The sequence below is a fragment of the Catharus ustulatus genome, chromosome 10 (assembly GCF_009819885.2).
Source record: "Catharus ustulatus isolate bCatUst1 chromosome 10, bCatUst1.pri.v2, whole genome shotgun sequence".
Classification (NCBI taxonomy): Eukaryota; Metazoa; Chordata; class Aves; order Passeriformes; family Turdidae; genus Catharus; species Catharus ustulatus.
Genome location: NC_046230.1, coordinates 16,550,467 through 16,568,204, shown reverse-complemented (window position 1 = coordinate 16,568,204; position 17,738 = coordinate 16,550,467).

Here is a 17,738-nt window from a genome sequence, read left to right as displayed (position 1 = left end):
GGATAGTGAGAGGGAAGCTCACACACACCACGGTGATGTGCGTGTGCTTGTGGGAAGCAGCTACAGGAAACTAATGGACCGTGAAATTATCCGAGGAAAGAAAAAAAAAGGAGAGAGTTAGAGCAAACTGCACTGCATCCACAACCTGCTCCACTCTCAGCCAGCTTAATGCACTGGCAAATAAGGTATAGTTTTATAGTTTATAGTTTTATGATGAAGACAGGAGAGGCTGGTAAAATGGCTCTTTCCAGCTTATTTGGGTGACCCAGTGTGAAGCGACACTGGAAAGATCGATTTCCTGGGGGAAGCTACAAGGAAGTGTTATTGCATTAAAAGACAAGGCAAAACGAAAAACAAACAAAAAAAGGCTTTCAGGGGAAAATGGATAGTCATCATCATCCTTGTGATAGTAAAGTAGACCAATCTAGCAATCTTTATCCCAAGGGATTTCAAAGTGTGTTGCCAAATTGTGTGTACAGAAATTCCTTGCTATTTTTCTGGAGCTCCACCTTCAGTGGGGGAAGGACACATGGGTGCAAAATGTGCTTGAAAACAGAGACTGCAGGGAGAAATTGAGAGACATGGAATAGCTACTTAGAGCAGAATTCAGCGATGGGGCAGCATCCCTGGGTGAGAGGGATGGAGCTTGCTAATGGTCCTGAATGGGTGCAAAGAGAACAGCAGCAGCTTTTCATCACCAGGCTCCCTATCTAACCTAATCTGGTCTAATCAATTCTGCTTTTTACATTCCTGCCACAGCAGTGTCTGAGATGGGAAATGAAGTTGTTGGCGGTAACTAGAGCTGTTTGGGAAATGTGTTATTTTTTTCCCATCAAAATCGTCTGGTGGGAACATATGTTTTTGTTGAAGCAAGAGAAAAACCCTCTGATTTTTATTTAGTCTATTCAAGTCTGAAGCTCAGGGTTTCAGGTTGCTGGAGTGTCTATTGGAATTACTGCACTTCTCAGCTCACAGAGAGGAATGGTCTGGGGAAATGTTAAGTGTCCATTTGATCAAAAAGCCGTGTTATTGCTGCACTGCCCCAGGAGCAGAACACGACCGGTCTGACTCCGAAAGAATCAGTCAGAGATCATTTATCCATCCTTCTGCAAGCCCACCAGGTGATAATAATCTGTTATGGCTGCACCTTTGTTCACAACTTCACAGAATCAGAGAATAGCAGGTTGGAAGGGACCTCAGGGATTATCTGGTCCAACCCTCTTGGCAAAAGCAGGGTCCAGACAAGATGGCCCAGCACTGCCTCCAGCTGAATGTTGAAAGTGCCCAGTGATGTGGAATCTGCCACTGAGAAGATTATTCCAATGCCTAATTATTATCATTCTGAAAGAAATTCCTTTTGTGTCCAATAATCTTATTTAGTCCCAGGTTTTGCATCCTCCAAAATGGAACCTGTCACTGAGACCCAACCCAGGCCTCAGCAACAACTTAAACTCTCTGTTGCCAGGTCTGAGAGGGACTTCAGAGTGCACCTGCTCAGGGTCTTCTTTTTATCCTGCCAGAAATACCTGGAGAGGGAATTTCATCTGATAAGAGAAAGATCAAGAGGAAGTTTTAGGGCTGTTTTGTGCTGCTTGAACCTGTGCAGTAATTCAATTTCTCCAGTGCCATGTTCATTCTACACCAGCTGAGGATCAGAAATCTGTTTGCTGGGTTAATTTGCTTGCAAACAACAGACAATTGACACCAGTGCTGCAGCTTAAATGCTACGTGAGAGAATGTAAGCTGATGTGAAAGAGCAAACACCCCCCAAAATAATGGATGGTGGCCATGTGCTCTGCTAAATACAGCTCCAGCTGGGATGCAGAAAGTGGAAAACATGTAAATAAGAAAGAGGTGGAATTGTCTGATGTGATAGCTTTGAGTCATGCATAAAGGCAGCTACAGGAGGTGGATGGGCGACCAGAACACGTGGGTTTTCCTCCACCTCTTCTGTTTTTTCCTTTGCAAAATCTTTTGTGGAAAGAATAAAAAGAAGTCCCTGGCAAATGAGGCTGTGCTGGAGGTCTGTGGTCCTGTTGTAGGATGAAGCTCCTGCAGAGCTCTTCTGACTGAGATCCTCTCCTCTCACCTGGCTGAAAGGGCCAGCTCTCCTCTGGTCCTGTGTGCCAGAGCAGGAGAGGTGGCCCAAAGTCCCTCATCCCAAATGATGTCCCGGGTCATCATCTCCATCCTGCCCACATCCCAGACCAAACCAGGTGGTCCCAGCTGGTCGGCCTCAGGGTGATGAGCTGTCAGAGCTATCACAGCTCATGCTGTGGCCATGTGCCTCGGGTAAAGAGAGCTCTCTTCCCATCATGGGTCTGCCTAAGATTAGTCCTCTTGAATTCCAATGAGCAGGGTGTCCCACTGTGTCACCAGAGTGGGAGCAGCCTGGAGCGATGCTGGGCTCTAGCAGTCCATCACCGCTCAGCCGAGCACGGAGCCCTGCTCGCTGCTTATGAAAAGAAAGTTACATTAGAAAGGCCTTTTACCCAGATACTTAATTAAAATAATATTGAAACAAGCAAGACACACTGTGTGCTAAGCACACGGTCACAGCTTCCCACAGCTCATTTGCAAGAGTGCTCAATAATGGCTGCGGGTAATTATTTTTTAATCAGCCAGTGTAAAGAACGATTGGCATGTTAACAAATGGTACTTATTTTCTCTTGCTCCAACCGGGAGAGATCAGAGGCGATGTGGTGCCAGCCAGAGAGTATCCCCTGGCACAGCAAAATCCTTCAGCTCACCATGGCTGGGTCCTGTGTTTGGAGATGCAAAGAAGTGGCTGGGATTAGGAATAGCTGGGGGCAGGCAGGAGGAGGCTGCAGGCATGGGGCAGCCCAAAAGCACTGAGGTGCTTGGGAATGAGGCTCTGTGTGCAAAAACAGGGGGAGGAAAGCTGGGCAGACATACCTTTGCAGCTGTAAGGCTCCCATCCTCCCTCCTGTGTAAGCCAGGAAATAATTCAGGACAGTTTCGGGATACTGGCTTCTGTCTGTCCTGGACCAATACTTCAGTCAGAGAGACTTGGGCTGGCTTTCTCGTTAATTAGCTGTAATGTCACTGAAGCTCAGATGTGATTTCAAGGGCAAGAGCAGTGTTTCCAACCAGTGGTGAGATCTACCCCTTGTGAATATTTTGCCCTTCCTAATTGCCTGCTGTCCCACTCCCTGAAAGTCTGGGGTGGCTCAGAAGCATTAGTGCAATTAGACAATTTTCTCTCCTTTTAAAAGCTAACTGTCTGTTATATTTTATTCCTTCCTAATAGCAGAGCCATCAAGGGGGCACAGGACCTTTTCTCCAAGGTTCCTGCTTTTCTCCCTGTGCCTGCCTCCAAGGACAAGCCCAGCTGAACCCTGAAGAATGCACTTTCTCAATTCTGGCTTTTTCTTCCTCAGTTTGTTAGCCCTGCTTTTACTCTCAGAGGGCCTTGTGCTCCCGACAGTGCTTAGGTAACTTTGAACATTAATAATTCTGCTTGTTCTAAAAGCACATTCTGGGTGCCATGAAAATTAATGAGGGCGCCTCTGGAAATCAATTTGCTGCTGCAAAGTCTCCTTTCTGCAGAGCTGGGTGCTGTGGGCCTATGGAGTTTATTTTAGGATGGCTGTGTTCTCTATCCTTGGCCAAAGGATGTTCTGTCTTGTACTTTTACTGTGGAAAAATGCTCCTTATTTAACTGCCATGCATTTCCTCCTTTATGCGACACGGGTTTGTCCAGTCTCGCTCTGACTCTTCAGGTCTGGGTTTACTCGGTTGGCTGGAACTCAGGAGGGTGCCAGCAGTGTCTCCTCAGCTTTGCAGGGTTAAACCATGCCATTTCTCCCAACCTTTCTGCATGGCTCTGGCTCTTCCTGCTGCGGCTCCCTGCTCATCCCACAAATTTCAGCCTCCTAGGTTTTCAGGTTTTGCTCCCCTTAGGAGACATCCCAGGAGGTAAGGAGGAGCAGAACTCTATCTACAGTCCCCTGATATCATTGCTCAGCTGAGCAAGCAGTTGCCCTTTTGTGGCTCAGTGGCCATGTGCTCCTGAAACCTCAGCCCCAGTGACTGGAGAAAGTTCAAAGATGCTTCCTCTCTTGGGAAATTCATTGTCATCACCACAAAGGGGGCTCCCAAGCCTTCCAGACAAGCTCTTGGTTTCCCAGCAGCTGGATTCATGTGGCCTTTGTGTTCCCACGAGACTGTGTGGGCTCATCTTCATCTCGTCTTTCCATCTGGTTGATTTATTTCATTAAGTTGCAAAATTACAACTGACACATTCCTCCCACAATTGAGTTGTTTTTCGGGGTGCAAAGAAATGGCTTATCATACCACCCAAGTGCTGTAACTTCTGATTTTCCCATCTGGGCAGATGTGCTTCTGGGATTTCAATATCCACATTGCACCAGAGAGTTTTAAATCAGCCACTATCTCCAACCTTTCCATTGTGAAGTGCTGTTCAAGGGGCAGAGGTGGGCACTGGAGATTTCCCATTCCTTTGGTGCATGTTGAATTTATTTTCATTGATGTTGTTGCTACTTACTTTGTTTGATTCCCCCAGTGCAGTGAATTCTCATGTTTGTCTTTCCTTTCAGAGCCTCCAACACAAATAAACCCAAGTGTGGAGTAAGATCACAGCAGGGAGCTGGCCAACAGGATGCTGATGCTGCTCTCACTGGGGATGGGACCCACTTAGAGCCTTAAGGTGGGTTTGAATCCAAAATTACCAGCCAGGAGATGATCTGTCTGTCCTCTTCCCTCCTTTACTTTCCACTCCCAAAATGAGACAACATCTATTCCCACCCTACTTTCTTTTCTCTGAGCCAGTATATCATAGATTTTGTGCCCTCGTCTTCGAGGTGCCCAAAGGTCAAGTTTGTCAGAGAGCTTTTCCCTTTCTGCTTTTTAAAAGCAATTTGATTAAAACAGGTCTCTAAACTGTGCCCCTGCCCAGGCTCAGGGGACCCAGCCATGACTCTCCTTCTTGCAAGTCAATTTTCCCTCCCAGTCAGTCCATTAAAATGCTTTTCCCTGTCAGAGCTGTTCTGGGTGAGAGCACTTTGCTTTATTAACATGGACATGTTTGCTTGGGAATTGGAAAAGGGGGATTTCTGAGTGAATTTTATCCTTTGAAATAATTCCATGGCTCTGGCTGTTTGTGGTTTATTTTCCTAGAGTGAGAGTGAGCTGGTTTTTCTGGGGAACTGACCCATTAGGGTTCTGCTCAGCTGGCCAGGGGGACATGCTCAGGTTAGTAAAATAGCAGCAGTCAGTATTTAGGTGCTGCAGCATCCCTGGTCAAATCTACATTGCAGGGAATGGGTAATCTGGGTCTTGACCCATTCCAAGCATGGGGACAGGGACAAGCTGAGGGATGCTGTGTGCTCACCTGGCTGCTGGGGAAGTTGCTAGAGGTGAGGTTCTCTGGCTGTACCACACGTTGCACATCCTAAGCAGTGTTTGCATGTGTCAACTAGACAAACAGCTTGCTCTGAGATCTGAGATAAACCGCCTTTCCAATCTCAGAAGGCTCTCCATATCCATTACAGTTCCTATTTAGACTCACTCTTAGCTGGAAAATGAGTACACGTCTCTGCTGGTGGAGACATTCAAGGTACACCCACATCTACATTTGGAGTTAATTTTGTAGTCACTCTCTGCCAGTTCCAATAAAATGAGCTCCCTTTTCTTCATCAAATCTCAGGTGGAAGTTGAGATTAAAGTGTGAAATTGATGTTGCCCAGCAAAGGCCTTTCTGGAATGGCCGCTGAATACAAGGTCCAAGCACAATCCCCCACACACGTGGGTACTTGCAGGGATGTGTGTGTACAGGCACACATCCTGTCCTTGCTTTTAAGATCACACACATTGACAGAGCCAGTCTCTGCTCCCCAGCTGGCACTTGGGCTCTCAGCAACATCTAATCTCTTCCTGTTGTTAGTGATGATTGTCATAAATACCCACAACATGAATGTGACTTCAGCCAGGCAGTTCAATTCCATTTGTTTTCCCATGATTTAAATCCCAACAGTCTAGGCTGTGTTAAAAAGTGTAATTTCTCTGCCTTTCCCCACTGCCCTCTGCTCTCCTCCATGTGGAGATTATGAGCTGGGGGAAAGTAAATGTCTTATTTGAAGTAAAAAAGGAGAAAGATAATGTTGAAATAACTGCTGTCGGAGGAAGATACATTTTTCAAACACATCCTCTGTGCTCAGCGTGAAGCAGCAGCTGCCTGTGTTTCAGAGCATTATGGTACATTAGCCTCCACATGCAGTGTTGCTTGCTTTGTTTATTATTTTAATTTCCACGCCTGTGGCAGGGGTAGATGTGCCAGGGTGACAGGATGGGAGGAGTGAAAGGCTCTCCTTTGCCATGCAGTGGGGCTGGGACCAGCAGAGGTATCGGTCCCCAGGCAGCCAGCTGAGGGAGCAGTGCAGGGAGTAGGACACTGACAATGAACATGACAATTCCTTCTCTTTGCCTGAAAAAAAAATGTAATCTGGAGCCTCCAAACTCAGCCTGCATGGACACCCTGGAGGCTTAGCTACAGGGATCTTTGGCAGGATGTTGTCCCAGCTATTCCATCCTTACCTGCTCCAGGGGAGGAGCTGTCTCACTAACAGCATGGGAAGGTCAGTGTCTGTCTGTGGAGAATGATCTGGGTGAGATAAAAGGGGTTATTTTTCTTCTTTATGAGAGCAGCCCTTTCTCACTGTGCTCCCCCTGTGAAAGCAAAGATAGGAAAATGTGGGTTCCAGTCAGCCCCCATCTTCACTCTATTCTGTGCAGATGGATTTCTTTGTGTTTTGTTATAGTGTCTCCAGAAAATTAGGGCAATTTTTGAAAAAAAAATTACTTTGTAATGGGGGGAGAAATACAGAGAATATATTTTGACATTCTGTCTCAAAACACCATCCTTTTGTCTCCACCAAGACTCTTTTCTGCATTTGACCTGAATTCTCAAATAGCTCTGGCCCTGCTGGAGGTCTGGTTTTCAGCAAAATCATCCCTCTTGATTCACCAGATAATGTTGCTCAGGTCCACTCAGGAGGGTGCCCACAGAGTGCTCTGGAGTGCCAAGACCTCACAGGGCTTCTAAGTTCCCCATCAGCTGGGTGATTTAAGCAGAATATTTGTGATTCTGTCTCTGCCCTCATCCTTGGGCTCTGCTGATGACTGCATCTGTCCCACTCCATTGCCTGGAGAGTCCCAGAAGATGGAAAGCTTGGGAAATATCTTGCTCCTCTGAGAAACTATTTGCAAATATTAGCATAAAGCCTATTTGTATTCATTCAAGGCCAAAGTTAGGCTGATTTCCTCTTATCTCCAAAGTCCTGATGAAATGGGAAGGAGCACACAGTATCTGATGGTGGGTGGATGGTAATGAGAGGTTGGATTCATTAATGACACTTTTCACTTTCTGCCTGGTTCTGGTACCAGTACAGATTTACAAGGGAATGCAGTCAGTGGGTAGCAGAGATGCTCGGAAAATTTTGCAAAAATTGAAAGGAAGTATAAATCAAAGTAAACTAATACTGACAGCTCTAGAAGTGGACTTGACTCCTGATAACAAAATGACACTGGAATAAAATATTGCCTTGAGAGCCAAATGATTTGACAGGAAAGGGCTGAGCAGCTGTGGCAGCTGGATAAGCAGCCACTGATACACTGGCCACTGCTGAGTGCCAAATGGCTGATGGCCTTGGTGAGCTGGTGTGGCCATTCCCTGTGAGCATTCCAGCCATGGCTGTGGTCACCCAGCCTGAGCTCCCAGTGAGCCTGTGTGGCTGCACTTGCTGTCCCTTCTCAAAACTGAGTGGATCCTGTCCAGGATCCAGCTTTCTGTACTTCAGGCCCTGACAATGAGGAGTCTGCTCTGAGCTGGTCCTGCAGCAGGGGATAAGAGAAAGTGGTGTCCTGCCACATCATCATCCCATCTGCCTTGAAACCCCTTTCTGGAGTGGAGCAGAACATCCTCTGAAGTGCCTGTCTCCCCTCTGACTGCAGGGAGAGCAGGACATGGCCTGTTCCTAGGCAGCCACATTTCAGGGAATGAAGTATTTTCCTGCATTTAGCAGCTTTTCATACTCCAGTGGAACAGATGGGAAAGGTATCAACAGTGGGAAAGGTGCAAATCCATCCTGCAGCGTGTGTACCAGCATGGCCAGAAGCCCATGCACTGCAGCCACTGCAGCTGAAGAGAGAAGGAGAAGGAGCAAGACTTTGATTGTGAATACACAGCACATGGAGAACACAAAGAGAGCCATTGATCTCCTTTACTGCTTGGTGCTGTCAACAGGAATGGAGCAAACAGCTGCTCAGTCCCACTTTGTCAGAAAATCCTGCCCTGAGTATTAGTTTCAGCTCATCCAAAAAAGCCTGACACTAAGCATAAATCACAGTCAGAGACAGATGAAATAATACATGTGTATGTGTCCTTAGTCTGGTATTATTGTGCAGCCCAAAGCTGGGACTTCAGAGTCAAATGCTTCAAGTTCAGACACAAAACTTCTGGTCTAACCTCCCCACAGTGCCTCTGAATCAGGCCAGCATTTCCAAGCCAGAAGGGGCGGCTCTGTCCAGCCTTTATTTTAGGTAGGACTGAAATGTGGAAAGATGAAATGAAATCACATGGCTTTGCCAGACAGCTGACAGTCAAAAATAAATGTGTTTCCATGGGAAAAGGGGAGAATTTTTAGCAAATGTATTAAGGCTTGCTAATCTCAAACCTCTGTTTCACTTTCTTTACAAAGCCAGTAATTGCAGAGAGGATCTGGAGGAGCTGGAGCCACTTGAGATGAGTGATTTGTAAGTAGAAACTAGTTTGAATTTCACTTTTTGGAACTGATGGTGAAGGGGCAGGGTTGGCTGGTTTCTAATGCAGTGTTTTCCAGGTATGTTGTATAACTTTTTTCTTCCAAATCTCTGGAGTGGTCCATAATGAGCAATTATAAAAGGCTAATCTCATTAAAAGGAAAATCTCCTCATTCATTTAATTCTTAAATCTCTTTCTGTTGGGAGGGGAATATTTAAATGAGCTTCCTCCCATTATAAAGTTACTCCATGGTCTGTTTTTCATCACAGTTAAATCAGAACAGGGGCATGAGGTGCTTTTACTTTAATCTGTTTTTAATCTGATTTTCCTTAAATGAAGTTGGATCATTTCTGGTGCAGTCCTAGAAACCAGGGAGATGATGACCAGCAAGAGGTCATTTATTCTGCTCCATGGTCCCAACAGGGACCCTAAACTTTTGTTAATGATCATTGCAGTCATGAAGAAACCACTCATTTTACCTTTTGGCCAACAAATACTGTATAGTATTTAATGGGACTTTATTTAAAAATGGGAGAGACAAAAGCTCTTTGTAGAAGCAGAATCTCCTGGGGGGAGCTGTCAGCAGGGTGGAATGCTGTCTACACATGATGGGGGGCTGGAGAGAGGGAGCAGAAGCCATGTCTGGGGATGGGGATGGTGGCAGTGACACAGGGACAGCAGCCCCTGACATGGGTAGGTGGCTGCAGGCTCTGCACACTTTGTTATCTGGGCTGTGCACTCCAGCACTGCCAGCCTGCATGCCTGGATAGCCCTTTCTGCCTGTACCAAATTCATCACTGGGCCTTTCTTCTGCTCCCCTTCTGTCCCTTATCAGCCACCCCCGTGCCTCAGCACCTGCCAGCGCTGTCAGGAGACAAGGCTGTGGCTCCACCACCACCTCTCCTCTCTCCAGGGCAGGACTTGGCCTCTCTGCTCACTCAGTGGGGAAAGGCAGGGCTCAACGGACAAAAGTCAATCCTAGTAATAAAGTAACAGACTGCTCCAAAAGGAGAGTACCTGGAATCACTTTTCATTCAGAAGTCAGCCCAAGATAAGGCCTCAGCCCAAATGCCAATATGCTAATGCTGATCCTTTAGCAGTGTGCTCTGCAATGCTCTCTACCTTGCTTGTTCCACATCTGTGACAAACTGTCTTTCCTCAAAACAAGAGATACATATTTTGCACAGAAATTAGGGCAAATCATGTCAGTGTTTCAATGTGAGTGATTAAAAAAGGCCAACACCGTCACGCCACCCTCTTAAGTGTCCTCTCCCTGTCCCACTGAGCTCCCCACCACACCATCTTTGGAAGTGACTCCTGGGTTTTGGGTTTGATCCCTGCCTTCCTTCTGCTCCTCTCTCCAGCTTTCCAAAGGCAAATATCCAGAGCTTGATATGGAAGGATGGAAAATATTTTGTTAAGGGGAGGAGAACAAGAATGGAGGAAATGAAGAGAGAAACTTCAGTGTGATGGGGGACATTGTTTGAAATGGTCCAAAGCACAACCTGGAGTTAAGATATTGTCAGAAAATGACAGCAGTAAAACCGGGACCTGGAGCAGACTGTCACAAATCATTGTTTTGGCAAGAAACTGGAGTTCTTTCTCAGAAGAGAATTTTATCCTGACTGCCTTTTCCTTTCTCTGTATTGTTTCATGTTTTAGGCTACTCTTCCTTTCTGCAGTGAGAAACAGCCCATGGATGTTCTCTGCTCATCCCTGTAGGAACAGAGGAGTTGCACAGAGGCAAGATTCAATTGTTATCTTGTCTATAAGTATTCGCAGTCAGTCAATCCTGTCTCTCAATAAATGAAGTATTTCCTCTCCAGTTTATCTCCCTGGGCTCCAGCAGCCCAGATTGCTAATAGGCAGCAGCCTCTTCGCTCAGCAGAACAATTTTTTCTCATTCATGGACTGTTCTCCTTGAATTCAGGCATGATAGAAGTGGAAATCCATTTTTATACCTCTTGGGCGTTTCTCTGGAAGAAAACCCGTTCCTGTTGTTGAAATGAGTCCAACATTGGGAAAATCTGCAGACAGATTGCTTTCTCTCTTGGTCTTGATTAATTTTAATGTAAAATTTAGGTGAGTAGTTCTTGACTGTAGGAGAAGGCTGGCTGTGGAGTTTTGTTTTCTAGGAGTCATCATCCAGAGCATAGTAAATCAGCACAAAATGAAATGAAACCAAGGAAATGTTATGAAACAGTGTATTCTTATTAGGAGATCTGCAAGTAATATTTTAATTTTGGAATCAACGGGTAGCCATTATTATGGAAACAGTAACCTTAATAAAAAAAAATTACTGTGGTAAAATGATCTGTGGAAGGGAAGAGGTCTGAATCCCTGTATATATAATTTGGAATCCAAAATGCTGACTTTAAAGGAAAAAAGGTTGGAAAATGGCTTTGTTTCTTTTCCTCTGAAAATGCTGACTTTAATGCCCCCCCACCCCAAAAAATTCCATTGAAAAATGCAGAAAATATTTCAAGTGAAAATTATCCAATACTATAAATATCACTTCCATTTTTGAATGTAAAGATGTGATTTATTTGTAAGGAATACTGCAACTTTCTAAAAAAGTCTACCAGTTCTTAATCAAGCTGCCTGACTCCCACCAAGTGTTCCTGCTTGGAAAAATCAACGAAAAACCAAAATCCTGCAGGCTTGCCTAGCCTAACTTCCACCAGCACAGACAGCAGTGAAAAGGGCAAACTCTCCACCAGCTCTCCAAATAAAGATGGGTATTGGAGTTTAACCTATTCTTAAAATCTGCAGGGATGGAGGTGGATGGATGGATGGATGGATGGATGGATGTGGATGGATGGATGGATGGAGGGATGTGGATGGATGGATGGATGGATGGATGGATGGATGGATGGATGGATGGATGGATGGAGGGATGTGGATGGATGGATGGATGGATGGATGGATGGATGGATGGATGGATGGATAGATGGATGGATGGATGGATGGATGAATGCTCAGCATCCACCACCAGTAACTCTTTTCCCTGCTTGGCTGGTGATGTTCCAGCTGTGTGTCGGCACGGAATCCACAGAATAATTCTTTTTTTTCAGGTACCATGAATGCTCAGATACAAGAGGGGAAAACAAGTGTAGCCTTGCCCTGAAGTCAGACCCTGGGTTAAACCCCAGCCCAAACATCTCCAGCTGGATGAGGACTATGTTTAAGGAGAAACCTTTGCTCCTTTTTCCCTCAGGGCCCCAGGAAGCCTTTGAGAATGTAGAAGATATACTGGTAAGACAAAGTTGGAGAAGCAAGACTGGGATGGCAGAGCTATTTCTGCCTGTCAGTTCTTTCTGATCCTGAAACTGCAGAAACAGCTGGAGCTACTGCTTACACTCCTTTCTTCTGAGAGCAAGAGTCCTCACAAAGAAGTGTATTTTTTCCAAGTGCGCAGCTTTCTGGCTGCTATTTTTGCTGCGCTGTCTGATCTGCTCCCGTGGCATGATGATATTTCTGTTCTTTCCTTTACAGCTTCTCCCCTGACAGGGTGCACAACGCCTTGCAAACATCCAGAGTTACGAGCTTGCCTTCTCCCTTTGGTACAGAGGGAAACTGAGGCAGGGGAAGAGTGGTCACACAGCCACGGTCACTCAGGGAAAGTAGGAGACCTCAGGAGCTTAGCTCTGGGTTCAGAGTTTTAGCAGCACGGCCGTCCTTCCCCTCTGAACTGGGCTACTTTAAGTTGCCTCCGCGTTTTATTATGTACAGGATTTTCGTCAGACGTGCAAAGTAAATTAGCACCATATTCACAGCCATAATCACCTACCAATGATCTCATACATGTGGCACAAAGGGAAAGGATCTGCATGGGATTCTGTTCTGCAAGTATAATCCGCCCATAGCCTCCTTGTTAATTAGCTCCTCTCAAGCATCCAATCTGTGGCAATTATAGCAATCAAAAATGCATTCATCCCCCCACCCCTCCTGCTCCCCATCAGCACCTGACAAGCCGCAGGCACATTATCCCAAACCATGGCAAGCGTGCGCTGATAGGACAGAAACCTCCCCGCCGCCTGACTCAGGATTCATCACCCACAATACCAGCCCTGGCACAAGGCCTTGCATACCAGGAATTATTACAAAAAAAGGAAGAAAAGGAGACAGAAAGAGACAGATTTCAATTTTCTCCCATAGTTTTGGGAGCCCATAGAAAATTGAGTGAGAGATGCTATTTAGCCCATTTGGTTCAATTGGTGTCGTCCTCTTCTTCTTCTTCTTTTTTTTTTTTTTTTTTTTTTTTTTTTTTTTTTTTGCTGATGTCAATGGAAAAGTTAATCTTTCTTATTTTAATGTTGCCTGATTGAAAGTGCTGCTCGCCACATCTCGCTAGGAGGCCCAGGTGGGATGAATGCCTGGGCAATAGATGCATTGTGCTGTGCTCCTCGAGGCACACTTGTGAGAGCAGCAGTGGGATTGCACTGGGGGAGTTGGGAGTGGAATCCCACTACAAAGATCTGCTCGTTAAATGCAGCTCCTTCCTCCTCCTGCTGCTTCCCCAAGTGCTTCTTACTCCAAGGTCTCTGGGGTATGTGTGCAAGAGCAGCTACTGGCGGGAACGTCAATTTGAAGATTGCACTCCTTGCTCCCCTTGGGATCCATAATAATGTATTTCTTGGGAAAACCCCTTTGATTTTGCACTAGTACCTGCTATCTCAGTAATCCTAGAGGCAAATTTGCTCCTTAACTTCCTGAATGGTTTTTTTTCCTTGCTGTCCAAGTATCCAGATAAAGAACAGTCCAGATCCTGTCACTGACCTGCGTGCACTCAGTTCCAGTAGCCATCCACAGCTACCCATTGCTGTGTGTCAGTGCTGGCACTCAGGACAATCCCTGTGAGTGCTCCCAGGTCAATCCTGTGGAAAATTAGCCAGCTGAGCTGGTTGCTCACAAGCCTCCTAGCCCAGCCTGCCCGTGGGCAAATCATCCTTCAGGTAGACTGATCCCGTGGGAAAGTTCAGCTCTCAGTCCAGTGCTGCAACTTGCCAATGTGAGAGATCACAGACCCAACTGAATAAACCATTCTGGATCCTGTAATGCTGCCAGGCTTTTAGCTCTGAAGTGTTGAGAAAAGTCCACCAAGAGAGAGATGGTCCAATAAAGCACAGGCTGAGCTCAGAAGAGCCCCCAGATAGCTGCTGCATCCAAAATTACTTGCTCCTTGGTCTCCTTCAAGGTCCTTCCAAAGAGAGAATTACTGCTGTTGTTCACAGACAATATATGTCCTTCAGATGCTCTTGAACTCCTCTGCCTTGAAAATAAATGTAAGTATACCCACACCCCCACATGGCCTACACAGAGCAGGGGCAGGCTGATGAGGGAAAACTACAGAGCCAGAGACAGGCAGAGCACCTGCACAAAGAACTTCTCTCCAGGTATTTGAATGACTGTATTGTGCTCTCTTCATCCATCACAGCACCTTGTGCATGGCTGCAGCCCACACAGAAAGCACGTGGGGCTCGTCCTGCTTTTCAGGCTTCGCTGACAGCTTGTGCTGCCCAGGTCCTCACTGCAGCCCAAGAAACCAGCCATGGCACAGGGCTGCTTCAGCAGGGACTCTGAGGATGGAGTTGGTGGGAAGGTCGGAAAAAGCTGTATGAGCAGCAGGACAGTCGCTGCTGTAACCAGTCCAGAGAGCTTTTCCACCCCTGTCTAACCAGGACAGTGTGATGAAGTGTCCCTAAACAGAGCCAGCCCTGCAGGCAGCATCTGCCCTGGATGCACATGGAGACAGCAGTACCAGGGAGGATACAGGGTCCTGGCACTGGCCCAGCCTCAGTGGCACCAGAGGAGACCAGCTTAGATACAGCTGACACCTGGCCTTGGGGTCCAGCAGGATTTTCCCCTCCTGGCACTGCCATTTTTCTCTCTCCCCTGAAACCCTCTGCACCTTGCTGGGCATCTCCTTCTCTTGCCTCTCTACTTTCACACTCATTTCTCTCTAACCTGGACTTGCCACGAAACCACCCTCACTACAGATCCTGCTGGCCCTGAGCTTTGCCTGCCCTTTGGCATGCAGGCCATCAGCTCTGGCCATCTGCCATCCACAGTGCTGCTTCCCCTTGCTCACCCAATAAATAAAGACACTGAAGAAGTAGCTCCATCACTTGAGGTGATTCATGTAGCAGCTGAATGTCATGTGCAGGATTTTTCAGACACAAAGTGACTTTCCAGAGCACTGTGGTTACCTCACATCTGCTGCTCATGTCCACTTCTTTGGAGGTTCATGGCAGGGTTTCTTTCCTTTGAGCACAAAGCCTAGATAGCATAAGTTTGCTATCTCTTCTCCTTCCACATATTCCTGGTTTGGGGAGAGAACAGAGTTGCACCCTGGGGTATGAATGTTTGAGGGGTGAGGGCTGGTAGAAATAAAGCTCAATTGCCAGCATCCTCCATGAGCTGGGGTCAGGGTGTGCTGCTGCATGGAGCTGTAGGAACCTCTGCAGAGGTGTGGAAATGGCTGGAGAATGGGAACTAATCAGCATATACGGAAATACTGGGAATATTAGCTGAATTAGCTTAGCTGTCATTCAGCTTCCCTTTTCCCTTCCTGCTTTCTTTCCTTCCCAAGCCAAAAGAGCTGGTTTACATTCTAATGGCTTTAATTACTTCACGAAAATGTGAGCGGATGGGGAAGCGCTGCCACCAACAACGCTTTCATGGTCGGCTGAACGCAATTTGAATTAATTTGGCTGAGATGGCTATTAGCACTAATACTCCAGGGCCTGTCTCGCTGGTGGTGCTTTAACTTCCCGTGCCCCTGACGGAGTGGAGGCTTCCAGGCACTTGCTCAGTGCCCACCCACTGAGGCACCTCAAGGAGAGTTGGGAAGTGCTCCCTCTCCTTATCATCTCCCTCAGTCCTGGCTTTATTTCACTGATATGTGTTCTTATTATGGAAATGACTTAGAGCTGTCTTTGAGCTTGTATCAAGCCATCTTTCCTGTGCCTCCATCTCTCACAATTGCACTCTCTGGCATCCAGAAGATGTGAAAGTGCATCCCAGCTTGGGTCTGTGCCTGTGTGCTCGTCTCCATGTGTGTATGTGTGTATTCTCTGCTGTGGACTGAGGGGCTGAGCTCCAGCTGCTCTGCCTTGGTGGGAAAAATAGCAGGAGCCCCTCCTCAGCTTAGTCACATATACTAGCTCACAACATTTGTGGGGACTTCAGCGCTCTAGGATCTCTTCCTCTCTGGAAATGGCCTGAAGGTTTAAAAGCTCTGGGGAGGGGAGACTGGCAGCCCTTTGGCAACACAGTACTCCAAGGTTCAGCTGATTCATATGAGCCTCATCTCTGGCCAAGGGAGAAGCAGCAGCTCTGTACCTGAGGGCTGAAACTGGCTGCTGCTTTCTGTACAAGATCCCCTTTTCTACAGCCTCAGGATGGGCTTAAACCCCAGAAACAGACAGAGCTTCTGTAGGCTTTCTCCTCCCTCCCTGCCTGTGTGTCCTGCTTAGCATGAGGCCATGAGTGCCACCTTGCAGGCAAGCCTGGGAGGCAAGTGGCTGCTGGACTGGCACAGCCGTGCTGGCAGTAGGTGATGTACAGACTTGAGCAGGTGTGGGCTGACCAGGGAACTGCATCTTTGCATATTAGCAACTCTCAGGGATGTCTTTGCAGCAGGTCACTTGGAGTGGCCACAAGAAACAGAAGCTTGTCCCTGGCCCTTTATTCCCACATCCCCCCCAGCCCCATCTGATTCCACGGCTGCTGTGAGAGAAGCAGGACGTGTAGATGCTTTGGTCTCTCTTGCCCCTGATTTGCACCTCTCTGCCATCACATTTAGCCTGGCCCCTAGCACTGCTGCAGCAGCCAGGGAGAGAGATCTGGCTGGGTGTTAATAAAGAGCCTGAAGGAGGAGGAAATTAAAGTAATCCTCTTCACTGTGTCCTTTCCTCTACCCCCACTGTGCTCCCTCCTCTCTGTCTCACACACACACACTGCTTCTCATTGCAAATGCTCTCTCCTGGGATGGATTTTCTTTGATCCATCTGCAACCAAATCCTCAAACACCACCAGCTTCAGTGACTTACAGATCTGTTGTGCTTGAGTGGGCTAAGATGCCTGACACTGCTTTGGATTTTATGTCCCTTTCAACCTTCAGCTGGAAAAAGCTAACACTGGACCACCTTAGCCATTGCTGGAGACTGGTATTCCATATCCTCTCCTGCATTATCTGAAGTGCCTATTTTCTGTGTCACGCGGGGCTGGAGGTGGGACCAGCAGTGTTGAGGGTGAGTGCTGAGTGGGGCCAGGGTTACTCCTTTGGGAGTTTTTGCTCGTGGTCATATTTTCAAGCAATGCTTCCCCAGACTCTTGGGCCACCTGGCTCAGCCTGTTGCCTCCATCTGGCTCCACTCTCTTCCCCTGCATCTGCATTAGTCAGGCCCTTAGCAGTGACTCCAGCTGCTCCCCAAGCACAGACCTGGCTCTCCCAGCTGCAGCACCTGCTGTCCCCCTCACCTTTTGCTCTCCTCATGAAAATTTGTTCTCAGCCCACGGGTGTTGAACTAAGGCACCTTTCTGCCTCTGTGCTGCTGTGAAGGGGGAGGACAGCAGTGCTGCTCATAACTACCATGGGCACTCTTGCTGAAGAAATGCCCCCAAGTTTCTGTTTGTCTCAGTTCTACCCCTCATCAGATTAAAGCTGTTGCCTCTGCCTGGCACTTGGGCTGTCCTGGAGCACCTTGAGATGTCCTCAAAACAGTGCCCTGGCCAAGGGATGAGCTCCCTGGAGCAAGCTGAATTGATATGGGGTTTTTACAGCATCATGGATCAGTGGATTAAAACTTTGACACACCCTAGTGCTTAGAAGGGCAGTAGGTCCACATCAAGGTCTTTGGATGCTCCAGAGCTTGATGTGAGACACCTTCTTGGACTTCAGCCTAAACCTGAGGCCAGGCAGGTTGCAGGCTGC